Genomic DNA, 23,686 nt, shown 5'->3' with positions numbered 1-23,686 from the left:
GGTCCCAATTTCTCCACATCCTCACCGACACTTGTGATTTCCTGGTTTTTTGAGACTAGCCATCCTAATGGGTATGAAATGGTATCTCATTGGGATTTTGATTTGTGTTTCCTTAATGATTAGTGAATTTGAGCATCTATTCATGTATTTACTGGCCATTCAAAGACATATAATACATACTTTAATCAATATATACTTTACACATTTTAAGAGCACATGTTACATAGATGCTAGGGAAAAAATAGAAGAAATTATACTGTAAAGTTATTGATTCTACTGGCAAGACTAAGGGTGTATTTTTCTATATGTTCTAAGTTGCTTTTAATAAGGAGGATTTTCTCTTATAATTGTACTTGTCATATCATTAGCAGCACCACCTAACATATCTTGTTACATCATTTTGTTCCTGGCACTGCACTAAGCGTTTAACATGCGTTATTCCAAATAAACTCTATGATCACCATTGATAACTGGCATCACAATTATTTGTATATATATTATTTTGTTAAAAAAGAAAAAAACAAAGAAGTCCTGTTCAAGAATCTCAGGGTTATCAAGGTGACTCACCACCAAGTGCATTAGAAATCCTTTATTGGTCACTTCACAGCACACAGTCCCTGAGTTCGAAGTTAAGACGGGTTGCCCAGTAGAGAAGACAAACTTCTTTGTACTAGAGTTCTCAGAAGCACTCCATAGAGGTGCATTAGACATTTTATTTATTTCAACAATGTCGAAAATAAATAATGACACCTACTATGCTCTGGGCCCTCAGACAAAATGCCAAGAGAAAAGACAGTTCCCACCCTCCAGGGTTTGGCAGGGCGAGGTGTGTGAGCAAGCTCCTGGAGCTTCCTTAACTGCTCTTTGGGGAGCCACGTAGGGCCACAAAGAAAAGAGGACTCTGTCTCTGGTGGCACGTGAGATTTATCTGGAGGGCTTAGTAACACCATCCCAGACTTACTGAATTAGAAGCTCTGGGACAGAGCCCTGGGAATCTGTATTTTCTATATAGTTGCCCAGGTGACTATGATTTGTAGCCAGGATAAGGAATCACCAGGTTTTGCATGGTACCTGGAAGTAGCTATTGCTAACTGACAGGGTAATCTCTCTTTAGATAAAAGAGGAAGGGAGAAATTTTATGGAGTAAGAGACACTTAAGATGGGTGTGGAAGGATGCTTATGAATCTCAGGTTTTATTCCTTTATTCATGTATCATCCTACGGATAACATATCTTGCGGAACTGTTAAAGAAGGCCTATCTGGTACAGCCATTATGGGAAACAGTATTGAAGACCCTCAAAAAATTAAAATTCGAGTGACGATAAGATCCAGCAATCCCACTCTGAAGGAAATGAAGGAAATCCCACTGAAGGAAATGAAATCAGCATCTGCAAGTGTAATCTGAGCACCCATGTTCACTGCAGTATTATTCACAGAGGCCAAGATGTAGAAACAACCTGAATGTCCTGTGTCCTTTGGTAGATGAGTGGACAGAGTAAATGTGGTATACATATCAGTGGAATATAATTCAGCCATAAAAAAGAAGGAAATCGGGCACCTGGGTGTTCAGTTGGTTAAGCCACTGCCTTTGGCTCAGGTCATGATCCCAGAGTCCTGGGATGGAGTTCTGCGTTGGGCTCCCAACTCAGTGGGGAGTCTGCTTCTTCCTCTGACCTTCTCCCCTCTCATGCTCTCTCTTTCTCTCTCTCTCAAATAAGTAAATAAAATCTTAAAAAAAAAAAAAAGTAAATCTTGCCATTTGTGACAACATCGATGGAACTTGAGGACATAATGCTACGTGAAATAAGTCTGAGAACAGACAGAGTCATCGCAAGAAGCTTGCGGCCGCTCCAATTAGCCAAAGTTTCTAAAGGTAGTCTGGACACTTATAAATTCTGTACAATCATTGGTCATGTCAAGAAGAGACTGCTTTGTTGGCAGATGTGTGGGATTTGGGGAAAGATTTTGCTGTCATGGAAGACTGGGTAGAAGGACAGGCTCCTCTTTCTCGCTTACAGAAAATCTGTTCCTGCCCTGGAGCTTGCGATTCCATTTCCTTTGCTTTGATAAACTACAAGTGGTTTTAAATTGAGTCATAAATTTCTCCAGGCTTTTTAAAAACCATCCCCCTGCCTTTGATTCCCTCACCTCCTGTGGCAGTGAAATCTGGCTGGAGACATACACATACCACCTCGCTCGTAGTTCAGCTGGGAGTTTGAAATTGACAGGCCCTGCCTTGCAGAGTGACCTCGACTTCTTAATCGTCTGAGATGGAACCAGAGAGACTGCGAGGGAGGATATGCCGGGGGCCGTAGGTCTCTGGGACAGATTCAGCTGTGTCTAGAAGAGACCCAAATACCATATGCTTGAAGCGAACTGTTTACAGACGGCTCTGATAAACTCTTTTTTAGATGACTGTATTGACTACTGCATTTGGAGTCACGGTCTCAAATGAGTTTTCCCTTTCTAACTCATGATTTTTAACATATACGTGTTGCTTTGATTAACTATGTCAGAGCCACAGAGAAAGTTCTGTACAAGCCCTTGGTGGGTTGTGTGCAGGAAACCCTGGGTGGGTCTGTGGGTCCCCCTGTCTACCCCTGCTTCTTTAGAACCAGTTATCATGTGAGAGACAGCAAAGGGAGTGTGGGGTACTTCTAAGTGGCTGGGATTCCTACGGCCCTTCTCCCCTTCTCCTGCAGCCTGTCCTCTTCCAGGAGGCTCAGAACGTGCTGCGCAGGATTTCACCACCCTCAGTCATGGCCAACTGCTCTCTGTTCTCCGAGTAGGTCTGACTTTAAGCAAAAGAAAATTCCAACTTTGAAGTTTTCCCTGAAGTCAAACCTATCCCCAGCTGTCCCTCCCTACTTTTGCTTCTCAGTCCCCGCCTGCCTTAATCACACACAGCCTTGCACGCCCACATTCTCCTTTTCTCTCCTTTCTGGTATTCTTATTCTCTCCCTCAGCACAGCTCATGTCAGGAAGTGTCGGAGACATAATAGTCTCCTCAGACTGATTCTCATTAAGGGGCATATAATCTATGGGCTCCTTGCCATCCCCATAAACTTTCAGTTTTAGGAGTTAAGAGTTTTAGACCAACTCTTCTTCCAACCAGCTGTGGAGTGTGGCGTAAGTCCCTCTGTAGATCTGTCATCAATTCACCTGTATTTTTACTCATTCATTCCAATATTTACCAAGTACCAGCACAGCACGGTATCTACAGGGTATGGGGGCCTAGGCTCCAATCCCATCTCTGACAAGCTGCATGAGTGTGGCGAGTTGTTCAACTTCTCTATGCCACTCTTGGCATCTTTGAGATGGACAGACAAGCAGCACTTACCTCAAAGCATTGTTAATTTATTTAGCAAATACTTTTATAGTTCTCAGGACACACCGCTCCTATCCTAAGCCTTTTCACCAGTCCTATAGGCCTTCAGACATGCATACATGTTGTGCATATATAATATGCATTATATACATATGTGTAATATGTGTGTACCTGTATATGCAAATATGTGTGAATACATAAAATAACTAATAATCCCCATAATGTGAACAGCTGCGAGGTAGTACTATTATTAGACCCAGAGTGACACCTACGTGACACCTAGCCTCTCCCCACTAGGAGCCATTTGAGTGTGTTCTTTATTTTTTCTTTTTTTAAAAAACTGAAGCATAGTTAACATGTAGTGTCCTATTAGTTTCAGGTATCACTGTAGTGATTCAAGAGTTCTACATGTTACTCAGAGCTCTTCCCGATACATGTCCTCTCAGTCCTCTTTATTTCATCTCTTCTCTATTCTCTGTATTTAAGAGTCTGGTATTTTGTCTCTTTTTTTTTTCTTTGTTTTGTTTCCTAAGTTCTACTTAAGAGTGAAATCATGTGGTATTTGTTTTTCTTACTTAGCATTATACCCTCGAGATCCATCCATGCTGTTGCAAGTGGCCAGATCTCAACCTTTTTTATGGCCAAGTAATATTTCATTGTGCAGCTATACCACATCTTCTTTATCCATTCATCTGTAAATGGACCCTTGGGCTGCTTCCATATGTTGGCCATTGTAAATAACGCTGCAGTAAACATAGGGGTGTTTATTATCCTTTTGAATTAACGTTTTCATTTTCTTTGGGAAAATACCCAGTTGTGGAATTACTGGATCATATGGTAGTTCTATTTTTAGAACTACTAATGTAGTTAGAATGCACTACTACTTTAAAATGTACTAATTTACATTCCCACCAACAGTGCATGAGGGTTCCTTCTTCTCCACCAGAATTAAACATCTAAGTGTGTTTTTCACCATCCTTCATGTTCAGAAAAGGCATTCCCCACTTCCCAGAGCACAGGTCACCTCATTCCTCCAGAGGTGTTTGTCAAGGCCCTTGGATGACAGTCGGTGCTGACATTCGTAAGGGCTGGGATTCGTAAGGGCCCCTGGGGAGGGGGTGGCCTTGTTCTTCACCCCTCCCTGGGGCACCAAGGTTCTCATACTTACCATGACTTCTGGGAAAAGTGAATGAGGGACTGGCCTCCAGTTTTGGGTGAACAGTTAGTTACTCCCCTCACTGGCACCACAGGAGGAAGCCTGGACAAGACTGAGTGGTGGGGAGAGGGACACGCACATCAGTCACTATTCCTAACGGCTTCTGAGAGCTTGGGATGGAAGACAAACCTCATGTCGGCAGGCGTCCCCTGCTGCAAACAGCCAGGCAGGAAACGACAACTTTGTGGGGTTTTTCTCCCTGTGTTTCTGTTTTTTAAAAATGGTACATTCTAAGAGGGTTTAAGATGAAAAAGAGAGGTGGCTGCAAGACCCCTTGGGGAAAGGAGCAGGCAGAAAAGGGTGCCCTGAGAAAAGTAGTGCTGTCTGCACCCTGAAGGCCCGCCGCGCAGACAGACAGGGAGATGATTCTTCACCAAGGGTTAGAGAACAGACCCCGGATGTTCCAGGGATTTGGCGCTCTGGGATTTATAGACTTAATATAGTTTATGCTTTTGTGGCCTCGTTGGTTAGGAAACTGCAAGATTCCGTGTTAATAAAATTCAAAGCAGGGCTGATAAACCACATCCCACAGGGAATGTGGTTGCCACTGGGAATCCCCCAGCACCGGGCCCACCAAACCCTCCGGATGGGACAAAGGGCCTGGGGTTGCCTCAGGCAGCTCTGCTGCTCTGGGCACTTTTTCACCCTCACCCCTACCACCCCTTCCTCAGTGATACGGCAAGTGTCTCCGAGAAGGGAAACTCAGACACTGGAATGAGGTAAAGAGGAGCAACTTCGCAACTTCGTGCCTGACGGGACAGGACTCAGGGCTCCCTGGAAATGCGCAGGGAAAGGGGTCGCTGCGTCTTGGGTTGCCTTGCGCTGATATGTTATCTTGCTGTCAACTGAAACAGTAGCTAAGTGGCTCAGACCTGTGTTTCAGCTTCTGGACACCGTCTCACACGGATACGGAAAGAATTTGGTAAATAATTGGGTTATTTGAAACCAGTGTTTTCCTTTACTCGGTGACATCCTAAAGGTACTTATTACCAGACAGGCAAAGGTTGCAGTTCAGCTGGAAGCTTAAGGTGCCCAGAAATGGATTTAATCTTCGAAGTAGACCCCTCATGCACCTGGTTATTAGAGAAGGAAGGGGACTATGCCTGTGAGTCCGAGGCTGAGAGCATTCCTAAGAAAACACAAGTTTTTATGACCCTTGTGGTATTTCAAGGCAGAGGCAGGCAGACCCCAGAGGCAGGCGATGAGGACTCAGGGACTCACGGCTCCCAGGCTGCCGGCAACACGAGACTCCTTAAATGCAATACACAGGCGAGGGGCAAACAAAGGGAAAACGCAGGAGAGGAGGCAGCAACTCTGCTATTTTTAAACTGCCAATTAGAAGGTCTAAAATTACGTGGCTAGAACTACATCCGCTCCAAGTTAATCATACTCTTCTGAGCCCAAGTTTTAAATCTTGTTTTCAAAGCCCCTGATCAGAATATTCAAAAAGATCGTTTCTTGACTCTGTGAGGCCCAAAGCCAAGTTGTGGTTCAGTATGGTTTCTCTATTCTTGGTTAGAGTTCTTAAAACCCGTCTTCTGAATATGTTTGTTCATTTGTTTGTTTGTTTCTGGGGGGAAACAAAAGAAAGAGGAAAAGGGAAAAAAAGAAAGAGCGATTAAGAAACTAAAGAGACAGAATGACAGAAAAAAATCAGGAAAAAAAATGAGCCTGTATGGGGATTAAAAAAAAATGACATAATGGTTCTGTGATTCTGTTTGGCTAACATACTCTGATTAACATGGGCCTGCTCACCACTTACCCTTGGCCTCCTGTTATCCCTCTTCTCCCTCTAGGTCCTGCTAGCCCAGCAATCAGGATATAAGGTTTTGCCCAGGGCAAACGACTCCAGTTTCTTCCACTGACATTGGACCCCAGAGAGCTCAATTCAGATGAAATGGGAGAGACGGTGCATATTAAAATCCTCACCACCTAAAAGGCCTGATACAGGGTCTAGGCTTCAGGAAGGCTGCATAAACCACAGAAGTGTGTGGAATCCCCAATAATTCCTGTACTCTTCCCACGGCACACCACCCACCTCGGCGGGCTGGGTCACATGTGGCTTCTAGTGCCTAGGCTCTCAAAGCTGTCTGACACAAGAACACAACTCGGGAGGCCAATAAGGACTGAAAGGGAAAACTGCAAACAAATAAATGAAATCTAGAAATACAGCTTTCTGGGTAGCATCTAAGTGAAATTAACTTTATTAAATGGAGGTACTGGGTTTGAGCCCATGCCTCTGTATGTTTTGAGGAAAGCATATTTTATGTGGTCACTTGGAAGCTGCATCCTATTTGCCATGACTATGCTTTTCTTTCTTTAAATCTGTCAGTCAGGAGAAGAATGTCCATTTGCCTTCCTCAGGAAAGAATATGAAAGAGTCGCAAAGACAAATAGGGTGTTTTCCAAATAACGTTGTGTTGTAGCAACACCCCCGGAGAGACTGAAAGGGAATGTGTGGCACCCACGTGCGAGCTCGAGCCCCGTGCTGGTGGCTGGAGGAGGCTGCCCCAGGCACACTTAGCTCTGCAAGACTCCTCCTCCACAGGTGACCAAAAGAAGTCAGAAATGATATGAAGGAAGGGCTGCTGCCACCACCAGCGTCTGTCTAGCTTAGTGTTTGATGCATTTTTCAACTATTACCCAGCACGATGCTCCATCCTCCATAATCTCACATTTAACAAAAGGCCACCTACACCATTTAAAAAAAAAAAAAAAAAAAAGGCAAATAGTGGTGAACACAGAATTACTTTTTAAATGTGTGCTTATGGCTTCTAAGCATTTAAAAAAAAAAAAGTATGTGTGTACCCAGTGGAACCGCCACAATGGCAAACGCACTGCCCCAAAAAGTACCTTAAAACGAGGTTCTTTGGGTCTTTCAGGAACTACAACAATTTGGATGAATGCACGATGATGCGGATGGCACTGCCCCGGGTTCCAGGGCGGTATCATAAGAGATCTTAACGCTACAAAAAAAACAAAAACAAAAACAAAAAACACACACAAAAAGCAGTGCTTCTGTTTCATGGTGGGGAAATCGAGTTACACGGTAATTACTTAATAATTCCAAAATGAAACTGAAAAAAAGAAATCGGGAACAAGAGTTCAAGTAGAATCCTCGGTTCCAAGCTCTTCCGTCTACGCCCTCTCTGCATCGAAATACTACCCTCTATCTTCCTCCTGCCACCATAAATAATATAAGCTCTCTTCTTTCCTGAAAAGAGTTCATTCTGGGGACCAGACAGGGTGCCTATTTCTTTTTTAATACTGCCCCTCAGTCCTGTGAGCTCTGATTAAATGATCCCACATGCTGAGCTCAACAATTGGAGTTGCCTAGTTCCCGACCATTTGTTTGCCAGCTATAATGAGTGTCACTGTTTTAAGGGAATGACTGATACGCTAAAAAAGCAAGCAAGGGGCCGGGAGGACCAGCAAATAAGGAATCCTATTTAGAAGATGGGAGGCACTAAAGGTCACCCCTGCCCAGCCTCTCGGGTGCGCCCCACACCCCCACCCGCCCCACACCTACAGGCTCATAAATTGCAAATCCTCATTCAGAACCGAACGCTACCCTTGCAAGCTGCACCAAAAGTTCAAATGCTAGTATTATCGAGGCCCATTTCTCAGCCCTTGTTTTGGTTTTGGCATTTACCAGTTGAACCCTTGGGCAAGCAGCCTCCTGTCTCAGAAGTCTCCTCACCTGTCAAAAGGCGCCCTACCAGGACCTCAGTGGCATCCTGTGTTCCTCTGAGACAAGCTGGTTTGAGGCACCCTAATGAAAGCCCACCGCAATCACCCACAGGCCTGGGGGAGAATCCGTGAGCCGCCAAGTGCGGTTTGATGTAGAAGCATGGGGAACGTCTGTACTTAGAGCACAGACTCTGTGTCTGCGCTTACAGACTTGAACCTTCATAGTGGCAACCACTCCTGAGGTTAAGAAAAGGAAGAACACATAAGGGAGTGTACATACAACATGCAGCGTTTGTATGAAGTATGTAAAACGGGTCTTGATGTTGGAGAATTCATTAAAACGTCTCCACAGTGTCTGCCACACCCTCCACACTGTAGTGCGTGCTTGAGAAAGGGCAAGACATAACCCTCAGGGGCTCCAAGTTTGCCAGAGGTCACCGAGTGTTAGAAGGCATGCCGAACGCTGCCTAGGGGCATGTGGTCAAAGAAGGTGATCGGACTGAACCTTACAAGCAAGCAGGAGTTAACCAAATGGGAGATTAAGAATCCAAACTTGGGGGTCACCTGGGTGGCTCAGTGGGTTAAGCCTCTGCCTTCGGCTCAGGTCATCATCTCAAGGTCCTGGGATCGAGCTCCATCCGCATTGGGCTCTCTGCTCAGCGGGGAGCCTGCTCCCCCCCCCCCCCCCCCCTTCTGCCCCCTTCTGATCTCTCTCTGTCAAAAAAAAAAGATCTTAAAAAAAAAAAAAAAAAAAAGAATCCAAACGTGGACCAGTACAATAGACCAAGGAACACAGCTGGTGAGAGCAGCAGGGACTCTGTAGCGATCGGAGCATGAGATGTTGGAGGTGGAAAGGGGCAAGAAGGAGGTTGGTGAGGAAAAAGGAGAGGCTCCTTGGGGAGAGACACACCCAGGCCCCAGAGGCTGAGGTCTACCCCACAGCACAGCTCAGGAAGCAGCTGGAGAGCAGTTCTGAACAGGGAACAACACAGTCCATCATGATTACCTTGTAGGAAGATTATTCTGATAGCAAGGGTGGAGGACTGAGGCAAGTGTGTAAGAGCAAGGACAGGAAATTAGGGAGGTAAGCAGGACAAAATAGTGGTGACTATAACTGGTATTAAAATAAAGAGGTTTTTGGCCATATATTATGAGATGATTAAAGTGTGGGTGGGCAAGCCGTGGCCAGTGGGCCAAATCCTGCCCCTTACCTGGTTTTTTTTTTGTGTGGCCCTAAGCTAAGAATAATTTTTATATCTTTAAATGATTGGAAAAAAATCAAAAGAAGAATACTATTTCATGGTACATAAAAATTTCATGAAATTCTAATTCTGTGTCCATAATTAAAATTTTATTAAAGCACAGCCGTGCTCATTTGTTTAATATTATTTATGGCTATTTAATGGTTGCAACATAATGAATGGCTTCCACAGCCAAAAATATTTACTATCTGGCCTTTTTATAGAAATCTTTTGTGAACCCCTAGCCTAAGGCTTGAAGATGAGAGAAGAGAGTATAGGGTCCTTGAGGGCAGGGATGGTGTTATCTCATCTCTGAATGCCCAGCTCATGTCTAGCTCATACTAAATCCTCAGCTTGCTGATGGAGAAATGAGTGAGGACTAGAAGGCAACAGTCATAAAACTATAATGATGACATTATTATGCCCCACTGAGTGGCTAAGTTGGTGTTTATCTTGGCAGGACGATCTTTGTATTTGGGAAGGACCCAGAACCCCACATCTCTCAAGATAGTCTACCACCTCTGGTGGGGCAGGAGAAGAGGGAAAGACTCCCCAAAAGCAAGATGTGAGTGACACAGAAAGACTCATTATTTTCATTCCTTTATTTAAAAATAATCCTAAGGCACCTACAAGGAGTGAGAACTGGACAGGTGCTAGGGACACATCTGGAGCACAGCACTGGTCTCCTAACAAGTGTTCCTGTATCTGTTCCTGCCTCCCAATTTATTTTGCAGGCAAACTGAGGGTAATTTTTCTGAAACATGGAAGACAGCACTTAATGCCCTATATTTCAGCCTCTCCTACAAAAAAAGTCCAAGCCCTTGACCGCACTCTGAAGACCCTCTGAGGTCTGGTCCTTCCATAACCATTGCTCAGCAAGTTCTCCTCTCAGGGCCATCCTCCAAGGACACCTAACTACCTAGTTTCCTAAACGGGCCAAGCTATTTTGGGTCTCCAAACCTTTATTCTGCTGGTCCCACTGCCTGCCATGTGAAATCCCCTCCCCACAGTGTTTTCGCATTCCTTACAGTCCAGCTCCAGAGTCACTAGGCATGGAGCTGGCAGGTGTGAGGACAGCGCATGGCAACAGTGTGTAGTGGACAACAGTGGCAGAGAGGCAGGAAACCTGCCTGCTGAATCGTAGAGATCCTATTTTTAGGGAAGACCACAGGGTTAAGACAGCAGTGGCGGGCTCAGAGGTGAGGTTGGGACTCAGGGATCAGGCTGTTTTTAGGTTGTCAGAGGTTATTGATTTTGTGAGAGGTGGGCTTCTTAAACTTGGGCGTGCATCAGAATTATCTAGGAGCTCATTAAAAAGTCCCAGGTAACCAACCAGAGTGGCTAAAATGAAAAATACTGACAAAACCAATTGTTGGTGAGGATGTGGAAGAACTGGGGAGCTCTCAAACAGTGCTCGTGGAAATCTTAAAATGGTGCAACCATTTTGGAGAACGATCTACCAGTTTCTTATAAATTTAAACATATACTTATCATATGACCCAGAAGTTCTGCACAAAAACTATTACATGATGATTAGAGCAGCTTATTCTTAATAAGCCAAAACTCTATAACAACACAATGACCACTAAATAGTGGATAAATAATCATGGTATACCACACAAAGGAACACTAATTCCCAATTAAAAGGAATGAATCAATGATATATGCAACAAAATGGGAGAATCTCAAAACATAAGCCAGATACAAAATAATGTATTATTCATGGTAACTTATGATTCTATTTTTTACAAAATTCTAGAAAAGGCACTAATAATGGTAACACATAGCAGATCAATGAACGCCTGGAGCCAGGAGTTTGTGGGAAGGGGTACTGAGTTCAAAGGACACGAGAAAATGTGTTTTGGTGATGGAAATGTTCTATACCTTGATTGTGCAGGTGACTACAGAGATGTATGCTTTCATCAAAACTGATTGCCTTTGGGGCACCTGGGTGGCTCAGTGGTTAAGCCTCTGCCTTTGGCTCAGGTCATGATCTCAGGGTCCTGGGATCGAGTCCCGAATCAGGCTCTCTGCTCTGCAGGGAGCCTGCTTCCTCCTCTCTCTCTCTCTGCTTGCCTCTCTGCCCACTTGTGATCTCTCTCTGTCAAATAAATAAAATCTTAAAAAAAAAAAAACTGATTGCCTTTGTACTTCAAATGAGTCTATTTTATTGGTTATAAATTATACTTCAATAAAAGTGACAACAAATAAATGATTCAGGTCCTGTGAAAACTCTTGACTTAAATTCTCTGCAAGCTGGGTCCAGGGCATCAGTGTGTTCAACAGGCCCAGCAGGTGATTCCAATATGCTCTAAGTTTGCCAATTTTCGGGTTGCCATTTTACTGGGCTGGTTGAAAACACCGCAGCCATAGCTCTCTCCAGCTATCGACCTTGGCTTTTGGAGAGTTGTGGCATCACACTCCAAAGAGACTTCACTAAACTAGAAGAAATCTTTTAAGTTCACACAAGCGAATCCCCTGCATCTGGGCAATTCTAGCTACAAATCTGCTCCTTGGTTTCTATCTAGCCTAACTGCATGCAGGAGAAGATTCCAGAGTCTCCTTGAAATGGGCTCTGGAACGGGCTTCAGACTCGGGAGTCCTCAATAGGGAACACCTCCAAACAACAACCCAACGTCAAATCTACCCACAGGGAGCAAAGGAGCTCCTCCTCCCCCAAAGTCCCTACTGGAGACAAGTAATAGTGCCGTCCAGTCTGTATTCCAGAAGCAGCGCAGAGTTTCTGAAGTTACTTACTCATCTACTCATCCATGCAAATTGAGATAGTTAGGCATTAGACATGCTTACATGCAACCGTGGCTGATTTTTAAAAAGTCTCAACAGTTTTAAAGTTTAGATTTTAAGAGTCGGACAGTTGGATTGTAGAAAGTTACAATTTTTACCTAAAATACATACACCACTTCAGGAAAGGATGAGTAATTCTGTGTCTCTGAGGTTTCTCAGGATGGGTTTGGGAGTTTAGGTGTAATGCAATCCGTGACACTACCTGTGATAAAACACCTCTCCATGTCAGTAACTAGCACCCCAGGGTTGCTGCCACCTGCCTAATTGTATAAGACAGCTTAGGACACGGGTAGCATGCTGTAATTTGGAGAGCAATGCATTATGGGTTAAATTAAACTAACACCCAAATACTACTAATAAATTATGGCTAAGGGCAGTAATGGATATTATACTGTCTTCAGGGGTAGAAATTTTACCTTCCTGGAAGCTGACTGCTTTGTCTTGATCACAATTGCTGTTCCTCAGGAACCTGCATTAATATAACAAATCACTGGATAAAATAGAGCCCGTGTCACAGAGCGATTGCTGCATAAAGAACAGCTTGAACAGCTTGAATCGCCTGACAATGTCAAAGAAAATTCAATACCTAAAAGTCAGGGACTTTCCCAGGATGCTCAGGAAGATTATTTTTGGTATTATTGCTGTTATTTTTGTTAATGTCTTCAAAATTTTAGTTCAGTTTTAAGGCAGTCTGATTCTATACAAAAAGTCTTGCTCTAGATTTTTTTTCATTAAGTAAACCTGGAGCGTACAGAGCAGATCAACATTCCTAAATAACGTGAGACAAAATTACGTGCACTATACACTTCTCAGAAGGACGGAAATGGAACCAAATTTCCTTAGATCACTGTATCTCAGATACATCTAGCTTAGAACAAAGAGGGAAAGGCTTTGGTGCCTCAGGAAAGCAAGTGAGAACATCTATCACTTCCTAGCAACTGTGTCTGGGCCTGGGGATGAGTTTTGTTCCTGGAAAAACAGTAACGTGGCATTTGTAGTGGACATCACAGTAATACCACTTAGAGAGCACTATCTGTCGTGACATATGCCTCGGAGTTAAGAAGATGCTTGAAAGAATGTACATGAAGCACTTGGTACAGCTCTCAGGGTACCATAGAGCTTAATAAAGGTTAATTACCACTAGTGTCTTTTTCTCCATCAACCCTGTTTTAGAAATAATGAAATTGAAGATCACAGAGACTCCGCAGCTTGCTCAGGCTCATAAAGTAGTTAAGTATCATAATAGGATCTTAACTTACGTCTGAATGGCTCTAAATCCGGAGTTTTACCCAGTCTCCAGCACTTATTTTCCTCGATACAGAATTACTCTCCTTGGTGCAGATAAATTACTAAGATCTTGGAAACAACTCAGAGGTCTGTATTTATTTATTGCTGCATCTCCGGTTAGGGTACCTGAGCTGACTGAAGATAGCTCGCAGGCTGACAGGTGCATGGGGGAGGGGCAGGGCTGTGTCAGGCTAAGGGATGGCTTCGTGTACAACCTTTCAGAAGGACCTGGTTCCGCATCTTCTCCGAGCCTCCTGTTCTCAATCGAGGTAGCTTTCACTATGCAGACTATGCACTATGCAGATATGCACATACGCTCTATGCAGGCAATATGCAGAACATAATGCCATCTATGTTGCTAGAATTTGTCCTATCGCTCCAGGGATCTTAGGACACATGTTCAAGTTTTCTAATGACTTGTTGCATAGTTTCTCCCAAGAAAACACATAAGGTGTCTAAAGTCAATTATATTTAACGTGATCTTTTGGTAAGGAAAGACATTTCACCTGAGTGATGAAAATCACTTATTTCATCTACAATTGAGGACACAAATACACCTGTGCTGGAAAAGTACTGCAGAAACCGAAAATGCGCACGGCAGCACTGAGATGGGTTCTGTTGCTAGGGTGTCTGTTGATGCATAAATAGATAAGGACTGCAGAAAATCTTATTAATAAAGTTGATGTGTCTTTGGTTGACTGGCCAACTCCGGCTGCCTTCAAAATCATTAAACTTCAGACCAGGCTTAAGATTTATTAAGAGATCTTGCTGCCTGATAGTCTGTCTAGGGCTATTCTTTTTTTTTTTTCCTTAAAATTATTTATTTATTTGAGAGAGAGAGTGTGTGGGGAGGGGCATAGGGAGAGGGAGAAGCAGACTCCCCACGGAGCACGGAGCATGGAGCCCAGCACAGGACTTGCTCTCAAGACCCTGAGATCAGGACCTGAGTTGAAATCAAGAGTCAGATGCTTAACCAGCTGAGCCACTCAGGTGCGCAGGGCTATTCTACTAACAGGTGCTGCTGACGTATTTGGGCACGGGGTCCATTTCCAGCAACCAAAAGTTTTGAGAGAAACTGAAATCAAGTTTAGTATCATTCAACCACAACAAGAATGGAACAGAAATTAAAATAGAAAACTCCCAGATACCAATGATTTCCTCCTAGACCATTTAGACAATTGGCATGATAGAATAATTGCTTTCAAACACAGGAATCCAGGGAAGAACATTTTTGTTCTACATGAAAGCACTGTTGATTCTTCATCACTTATCCTCATCGTCCCAGCTGTCACTTACTGACCACTGACCACACGCGAGGCAACCGTATTTAAGCACCGTGTGTCGCATGTAGTCCTACCAAAACTATAAAATAAGCACAACTGTTATCTTTCATTCTACAGGGAGGCTCCTGAGGCTTCAAGCAAGTAACCTGCCTATGTTTATGGATTAACAAGTGGCAAAGCTGATAATCAACTTAAGTCATCTGTTTCCGAGTCCGTGTGCTCACTGTGATGGCAGACGTGATGCTCTGTACTTTCCTTCAACTCAGTTCTGATGAAAGTTCGCTGAGGTAAGTAGCAGCAGGGATGGGGCACAAACTCTGTGCAGTTTCCCAATTCTCTCGACCACCTGCTTCTTGCCAAAGGCCTCTCTCAGACTGTACCTCTGCTGGTACTTTGCTGGTGCCCTGGCTCTGCACTCCCAGTAGCCGGGAGTCCACACCATGTATGCTGAGCCTTGTCTTCTGTCATTCCCCTGTACTTCCGCAACACTGCAGAGCACTGGATTTGGATTCCTGAGTACTCACCAAGAGGCTGCGTGATCCAGCCCTGAAGCTGGGGAGAAGCTGTGGCCAATGAGGTAAACCTTGACCAACAGGAGACATGAAATAGGAAAGCACTGAGCAAATAGGTTCCCCTCCTCTCTCCTCCCTGCGAATGGCTCTGAGATGTGGTTTCTGATCGTAAACTCTGTGGCGAATACCCCTGTTGAACAGCTTGTCAGGTCGTGACCAGCAGAGCTGCACACTGCAACACATTTTCTCACCTTTGCCTTGCCTGCCTCACTTCCCTTCTTCCTTTTACCAGCGTGGCTCTAGGTTTGTGCTTAAATAAAGCTTCGGCACTTTCATCTCTGCCTTGGGTTCTACCTTCTGGAAGTCTAGGGCTGAGGAACAGTGTTGTCCTAATTTCACATCTAAAAAAAATGGGTTTCAGGAAGTGGCTTGCCCTAGATAAGGCAAACTCTATGGCAGAAGCAGCCTTTAAACCCAGCTCCAGCAAACTCGAAAGCCTAGTGTTGAGGGAGTTAACCTGACTAGACACTAGGTAGTTGTACTGTTCAAAGCAGACAAGGGTCTAGTAGGGTGATAGGGGATTCACATATATTCCCTCAGTCCTGGAACCTGTGTTCACAAGTACCACACCACCACACACTCACACACACACACACATACACATACACTCTCAAGGAGCAAATTCAAGTCGGAGGGACAGTCCTCTTTCTTCTATTTCACTCATAACTTTTTAAATTGCTCCTAATGTTAGTTGTAAAATGTTTATGATATATTACATCTTATGATCTATTTCCAGTTTTACTATTTGTTGGGGATCATCTACATGCAGTCTACTGGGCAAGCCACTCAATAGTTTTCTGAATCCAATGCCACTAACATTGAAATTGGGCAGAGGAGAGCCCATAGTCTGATTAGTTCAAGGCTAATCAAGAACCTTCCAAGAGCAGTCCCTTCTCTGGAACTCTAAGTAATTAGACAAGGGTCTTTCTCTGGATTTGATAGTATCTACCCCCAACCTTAACTGGGACACACAAAAGTATGTCCACTATTATCTCAAGGTATCCTAAGAGACAGAGAACATTCTCTTGAAAAATGTCCAAGCAAAGTAGCCCCAATTAAAAAAAAAATTTTTTTAAAGAAACAAATGTATGCCATCCATCACTTTTAGTTACAAGAGGCATTAGATAAAATCCAACTAAATAAAATGGGATGCCTACATCCTCAAATGGCCAGAGTAATGCCTTTAAACATCTAGGAAATCACCAAAAATTGTGTATCTGGCCAATGAATATAAAAACTGATTAAATTCATTCCCTGGAGAAACTTACTAGAATCAACACTCAAGGATTAGGCTTCAAATGGTCAGCTCCCTGAGGATACAGAAAGGTGCCGTGTTATCTTCTGTAAGCAGAGCCTTTTGAAATATTGAGTGAAACAAGGAGCATCAGCTTATCTTTGAATAAGGTAAATGCACAAAATGAAGGAAGGGCTGAATCACACCGTAGAACAAAGAAGGAACCCTCCTCTTGCACTTCCCTTCCCCCTTCCTTCATCCAGAGGGATGGGCATCTCTCCATGGGCAGTAGGGTGTGCCCATCTGGTTTAAACCTCTGGAGACAGGTCTAAGTGCCAAAAGGGGCTGCTCTCAAGGTATTGCAAAGGGTATTTTAAAGACTTCTTTTTTACTTAGAGTTTTTGCCAGCAAGAAACTCATCTTTATAAATATCTTTTTTCCTGTTTTTACCCTCTTCTCTCTAGGACAGTCAAGGCAGAATTCCTATGGTCCTCCCCTTCTAAATGGAACATTCAAGGCTGAGGAGGTTCTCAGTATGTCCCCTCTAAACTAGTGTCTTCGTTTGGATTTCTCCCAAAAGAGGTCCTGAGACAAAGATCTGAGTACTGTACAAGTAGTTCATGTGGGTGGTGATCTTGGGAGTCGAATTAAGGAGTGGGGACGTGAAATAGGAGAAGGGAGAAAGCTAAAAACTTGTGCACTGGTGAATAAGTTACTATTGTAGGCACCTGAGGTATAATTCCCCTGGGAAATCTGAGAAATCATGTGGAACACACATCAGAACCACACCCCTGGAGGACAGAGAGACTGGGCATTGCCTACCAACTCCCATCCCCCACTGGTGGAGGGTTGCTCCCACAGCATGAGCTCCCCTGCACTTCCAGATTACTCCAGGCTACTTGTGGACAGTAGGGAGTGAGCAGGAGAAACCCCTCATGCAAAGAAGTGAGCTGCAGATGCTGGAGGAGGGAAGCTGCTGGTCTTCCCCCACAGCTGCAGGGAGATTCGAGCTGGCTGGGGGATATGGGACAAGGCAACTACTTTTCATTTACTCTTCTAAAATATGCTCCAAAAGTTCTTACCAACTGAATGTTTATAAGCAGGGAAGAGATAGGTCAAAGCAGTGGTTTAGGAAGAGTAATTCTGCACTGTACATGGATGAGTCAAAGCAGGAGAAGATGGGAAGGTGAGGGCCCATCTAGAGTCTGTTGCAACAGTTTTTATAGTACGAGCTTATAAAGTCTAGATTTGAGATATCCATGGACATGAAAAGAAAATGCCCACTGGAAATGAACTGGCTGGGGAAGGCAGAGAAGGATGAGTTAAGGGAGAAAGTGTCAACAGTCATTCTGAAGATTTAGTCTGGAAGACTGGAGAATGGTGCCATTATAAGTAAGAAGGTTGGAGGAAGGACCCCTGCCTGGGAGGTTGGGGGCAGGATGGGGAAGTGAGGCAGGAAATCAACTGTTTGAGATGTCCTGTTTGTGCTGGTAGAGAGACATACAGGTGGAAATCTTCAAAGAGCAGCTGAAAACTTCGTTCAGTGTCAGGGAAGAATAGTTCACAGAAGGTAATGAGTAGAGTCAACTTCCTAGGGGCAGGAGAAGATGAGATCAATGCCATTTATTGTTTTGATAAAAACAATAGAGTTTTGGAGAAAAAACCCAGACCGTGGGTCTTTCACTGGCTAGTGAGCGACGGTGCCCTCAGCCCCCTCATTCGTACCCTGGAGCTACTGATAAAAGCAGCACTGATGGTGGGCATCCAGTCCACACGGGTGGCTCCCTTCTCTCGCACATCCTATAACAAGATGTGGCTTTCTGATCAATTGTTCTCAGTTACATGAGTGCCTGGAAATGATTTTGTACCATTAGCTACCTGTCCCCAAGTGTGCCTCGGTATCTCCATGGGCATGCCCAGCCTGTACTGAACCTCCATTTTTCATTCAGTTAGATCACAGTAAAAATGACTTACACCTAACATGCTTCTCACATTATCCTAACATTGTTTGATAATTTTCCACCCCAGACAGTCCTCATTACTTATTACCCCCACCTTGGGGTAAAAACCTTTGAAAAAGACTTTATTCTCCCACCTGGCCAAATTTCTATTGAATTTATTTTTGAACCACATTTTAGTTCTCTGAATATTTTATTCTTCAGTTCTCTATCTTAAAAGCCTCAACAAGCGTGCCCTATCTTTTGTTCCCACCCATAAGAAGGACAATGAATGTCTATAGTTCCCTTTATCATTAAGACAGAGTATCTATTTGACAGTCCTTTATCACATGAGAATTTGAAACCAAGAGATAAGTTTTTTAGACAGAAACACTTCCCGCTGAATAGCAATGGGCTAGTATCCAAGCAGGGCCTAAGGGCACGTCTCCAAAAGGCCGATGGCAAATAACCGGCTTTGTATAAGTAACTCAACCTGATAGGACATCTACTAATGCCAGGTCTGGTTCTGTACTCTGCCAGAGCAGAGAGCACTCCTACCACCATTTCCAACTATGAAGTATCCTCGACAGGAAGAACACTCTTATTTTTAAAATGATGCTTGTGTATATGTGTGTAGGCTGAGGTTCAGGTGTGCTGCAGTGTCCCACGCAAGCTGGCATTAATTCTTGCTGGTTCGTAGGTACCGCTTTTAACAAGTCATTATTACTGTATTGATATATGTTCAGCCTCTGAGCCAAACTATACCTCTTAGAAGATGAGAGACACCTACTTCTCTAAAGTAACATCATTATACAAGCACTGGCTGTTAGCGCAACTGATGAGTTATTGAACATGACATCTGAAACTGATGTACTATACGTGGGCTAACTGAATTTTTAAAAAAATTTAAACAGTAACTTCATTATGTACTTACTATTCATTGAGTATTATATTATTATATAGCAGATATTGAAATTACTTTTTTAAAATTATATCACGTTAGTCACCATACAGTACAATATTAGTTTTTAACATAGTGTTCCATGAGTCATTGTTGGCACATTAACACCCAGGGTTCCATGCAATCTGAGTCCTCCTTAATACCCATCACTGGGGTAACCCATCCCCCCACTCCCTCCCCTCTAAAACCCTCAGGTAGTTTCCTGCAGTCTATAGTCTCTCATGGTTCATCTCTCCCTTTGACTCCCCCACTTCATTTTTCCCTCCTTTCTCCCAATGTCCTCTGTGCTATTCTTTATGTTCCACATATAAGTGAAGCCATATGATGACTGTCTTTCTCTGCTTGGCTTATTTCACTCAGCATAATCTCCTCTAGCCCCATCCATGTTGATGCAAAAGTTGGGTATTCATCTTTTTTGATGGCTGAGTAATATTCCATTGTGTATATGCACCACATCTCCTTTATCCATTCATCTGTTGAAGGGCATCTTAGCTCCTTCCACAGTTTGGCCATTGTGGACATTGCTGAAATTACTCTTTTTTTGAGAGTTTTTAAAATCTTAATTCAATTAGCCCACATATAGCACATCATAACTTGCATATATAGTGTTTAATGATTTATCAGTTGCATATGACACCCAGTGCTCATCACATCACATGCCCTGCTTAATGCCCATTACCCAGTTACCCCATCCCCCCACCCACCTGTCCTCCTATGACCTCAGATTGTTTCCCAGAGTCAAGAGTCTCTTGTGGTGTGTCTCCAACTCTGATTTCTTCCCATTCAATTTTCCCTCCTTCCCCTATGATCCTCTGCACTGTTTCTTATATTCTACATATGAGTGAAACCATATGATAATTGTCTTTCTCTGACTGACTTATTTCACTCAGCATAATATTCTCCATCTCTATCCATGTTGATGCAAATGGTAGGTATTCATCCTTTCTGATGGCTGAGTAATATTCCATTACACATACAAACCATATCTTTTTCTATCCATTCATCTGTTGAAGGACATCTCTGCTCCCTCCACAGTTTGGCTATTGTGGACATTGCTGCTATGACTACCCTACGACACAGCAATTTTATTACTGGATATTTATTCTAAAGATACAGATATAGTGAAAAGAAGGGGCACCTGCCCTCCAATGTTCATAGCAGCAATGAAATTACTCTTTTAATTTTCATAATAATTCTATGAGGGTGTATTATTAACTTCACATTATAGGTGAGGAGAGTTAAGTAATATGCCCAATGCTATCAATTAGCAAAGGCAGGGTGGGAATTTGAATTTGAGTATTCTCAGGCAGGATCTCTTTCTATCCTGATTTTCATTAGGGATCAGTAATGTTTGCTAAATGAGTGAATGAGTGAGGGATTTTAAAACCCACACCCTTAAACTTGATGTCATACTGGACCATTTTATAGTCATAATAATAAGCCCAATACCTTGGACATTGTGTATGTTCCCTACATGTAAATAGTTGACAATTATACAAAACCAAGAATTGTCTTCAAAAAAAGGCAGCACAGAATAGGTAAATAGACTGTGGTATATCTAGACAATGGAATAACTTTTAGTTCTAAAAAAAAAAGAGCTATCAAACCATGAAAAGACATGGAGGGCACTTAAATGCACATTACTAAGTGGAAGAAGCCAATCTGAAAAATCTATATACTGTATGATTCCAAATATATGACATTTTGGTAAAGGTCAAACTGTGAAAATGGTGAAAAGATCAGTGGTTATGATGGGGGGTAGGGTGGAGGAGGAGGAAGGGATGAACAGGAAAAGCTCAGAAGATTTTTAGGGCAGTGAAAACATTCTGTATAATACTATAATGATAGAGCCATGTCATTATTTATGCGTCCAAACACATAGAATGTACAACACCAAGAGTGAACCCCAAGTAAACACTATACTTTGGGTGACTATGATGTCCATGTATGTTCATCAGTTGTAACAAACTACCAATCTGGTGAGGGATGAATTTTGCTGTGAACTTAGAATTACTCTAAAAAAAAAAAAAAAAAAAAGACTTTTTTTTTTAATGGGGTGGGCGATTATAGCTGAAAACCAAGAAATACATTACTACCTAATTCAATTGACAAATTTTCAGCTAAATTATATATATATATATATATATATCTCCATTAAAAGAACCAAGCTTTTGGGTGATAGTAGGTTTCTTTTTCTTTCCTGTTTTTTTTTCTCTTGGGAGGAGTACAAATTAATTCAGTAGATTAGGAGGGAAGATCAAGTACAAAAGCAAAAAAAGAGTATAGCAGAATGTGACCATATGGAAAGAGCTAGACGTTTCCTCTTTTGTCTTTGGCACAGCACAAAGGAAGGGCTCAAGTTATAATTACTTCTATTTTTTCAAATTTCACCTCTTCTATTTTTTACCACTATCCATCATCTATTTGTTTATTTGCTCAATCCCAGTAAACATTTATAGTGATGTCAGAATTGTTGACCTGTGCTCCCATGAGAAACAACTTTATTCACTACAGTACAGTGCTTCTGTATAGTTCCTTTAGTTCTTAGTCTCAGATTCTCTACTCATTTCCTAAATTATTTGGGTAAATTTTCCCCCCGTTCCCATCAATGAAATTATGTCATACATCTGTAACACAGATTTTTTAAAAATAAATTTATACCCCCGCACCCATGAAAAAATTTTTTGAATAAATTCTTTAAAAAAAGTAACACTGAGGGACAAAACCCACTAAGTTGAACAAACAGATCAAGATCATATGACCTGTGTGTTGCAAAAACCTACACTGTGCTCTGTTCATCTTTATAACCACCATTATAAACAGTTGGCCAACTCCATTCCTCAAGTCAAAATCTGAACTTGGAGCGCCTGGGTGGCTCAGTCGGTTAAGCGACTGCCTTTGGCTCAGGTTGTGATCTCTGGGTCCTGGGATCAAGCCTGGTGTCCAGCTCCCTGCTCAGCAAGGAGTCTGCTTCTCCCTCTCCCTCTGCGCCTCCCCCTGCTCATGCACGCTCACCCTCTCACTCTCTCTTTCAAAGAAATAAATAAAACCTTTAAGAAAAAACCCTCTGAACTCAAATAGGCCACACTATCAAGAACTGACCAAAAGGTGTATAGATCAGCTTGGCTTCCGACCATTAATATCAACACACTAGGATCTGCAAAGATACCTTATTGTGATCAGGGCATGGTGCTAGGTCCTAGGGTTGAGTTCCAACCTTCCCATCCACAGTGTGGGTTCTGGAGTATACTCCTACAATATCTAGGATACACTGCTGCTGTTTTCCTTCCCTGGGACTTAAATGATAGCCCAATAAGCCAATGAACACCTAATACCCGCACATCATATTCCTTGATGTTAGAAAGCTGCAGCAGCAGTGTATCACTGATATCTGGCAGGTGGATCCTTCTGTCCGCCACCCGAATGCGTGCCAACATTGCTCCAGAGCTAAATAACAACAAGGAATGAAAACCCATTCACTCGTGGCTCTGTACTACCTGTTTTTAAACAGTTACCTCTTCTTAACTCGTCTCTCCTTCTACCAAGCAGATTTTTCTAATTGAGGTTATCTCTGGAGTTCATTGTCGAGTCCATTTTAATTCCTGCATTCCCCTATGAGATATTCATTCAAAATGAATTGCTATCCTGTCAGTTACATAGCTCCGCTCCTGGCATGGGAATTGTATTTCTTTAATGGCTTTATTCCTCTAAACATATTCTTTTTAGAGGTCTCCATTATCCTGCAGTCCTTAGAGGGACCCACTGGCAATGGCAGAATAGGGCTCTTTGCTGCCTAGAGGCTTGAGAAACGAATCTGAAATATTTGAAAACTAAAAAAGCTCCCGAACCGATGTGTGTCCTGGATTGACTGTTACTGGGCACCGAGCACCAAACACAACACAGAATGGCAATTATTCTTCCCGGCAGTTAGGGTGCCAAATGAATTTTTTTTCTGCATTTAAAAATGGACAGAGATTTTTAGTAATTGAATGAAATAACGTACAATAATTTAAAATATTGTTCATTCAGAGAGAAATTAGGCTTTAATTAAATGGCATCACTTAATATACCGTCCGGCAGATACTATAATTGGTTTCTTTAGCAGAGAGCACTGTAATACCTAAGCTTTACT

General features: G+C 42.8%; 1 pseudogene across 1 annotated transcript in view; it reads right to left on the bottom strand.

Moving 5' to 3' along the window:
• The window catches only part of LOC111139866, a 49,325-nt pseudogene extending 26,334 nt beyond the window's left edge, over positions 1-22,991 (bottom strand). Inside the window, exons 1-3 of the transcript XR_002640116.1 lie at positions 22,890-22,991; positions 18,382-18,456; positions 15,375-15,433 (exon numbers count right to left, since the gene is read on the bottom strand). The product of XR_002640116.1 is annotated as a 28S ribosomal protein S35, mitochondrial-like (transcript). The remainder of the gene's footprint in view (positions 1-15,374; positions 15,434-18,381; positions 18,457-22,889) is intronic.
• Positions 22,992-23,686: the final 695 nt, after the last annotated feature.

The sequence above is a fragment of the Enhydra lutris genome, unplaced genomic scaffold, assembly GCF_002288905.1.
Source record: "Enhydra lutris kenyoni isolate GAN:26980312 unplaced genomic scaffold, ASM228890v2 scaffoldscaffold4, whole genome shotgun sequence".
Lineage (NCBI taxonomy): Eukaryota > Metazoa > Chordata > Mammalia > Carnivora > Mustelidae > Enhydra > Enhydra lutris.
Note: the sequence above shows the minus strand (reverse complement) of the source record. Positions and strands in the feature narration are given on the sequence as shown.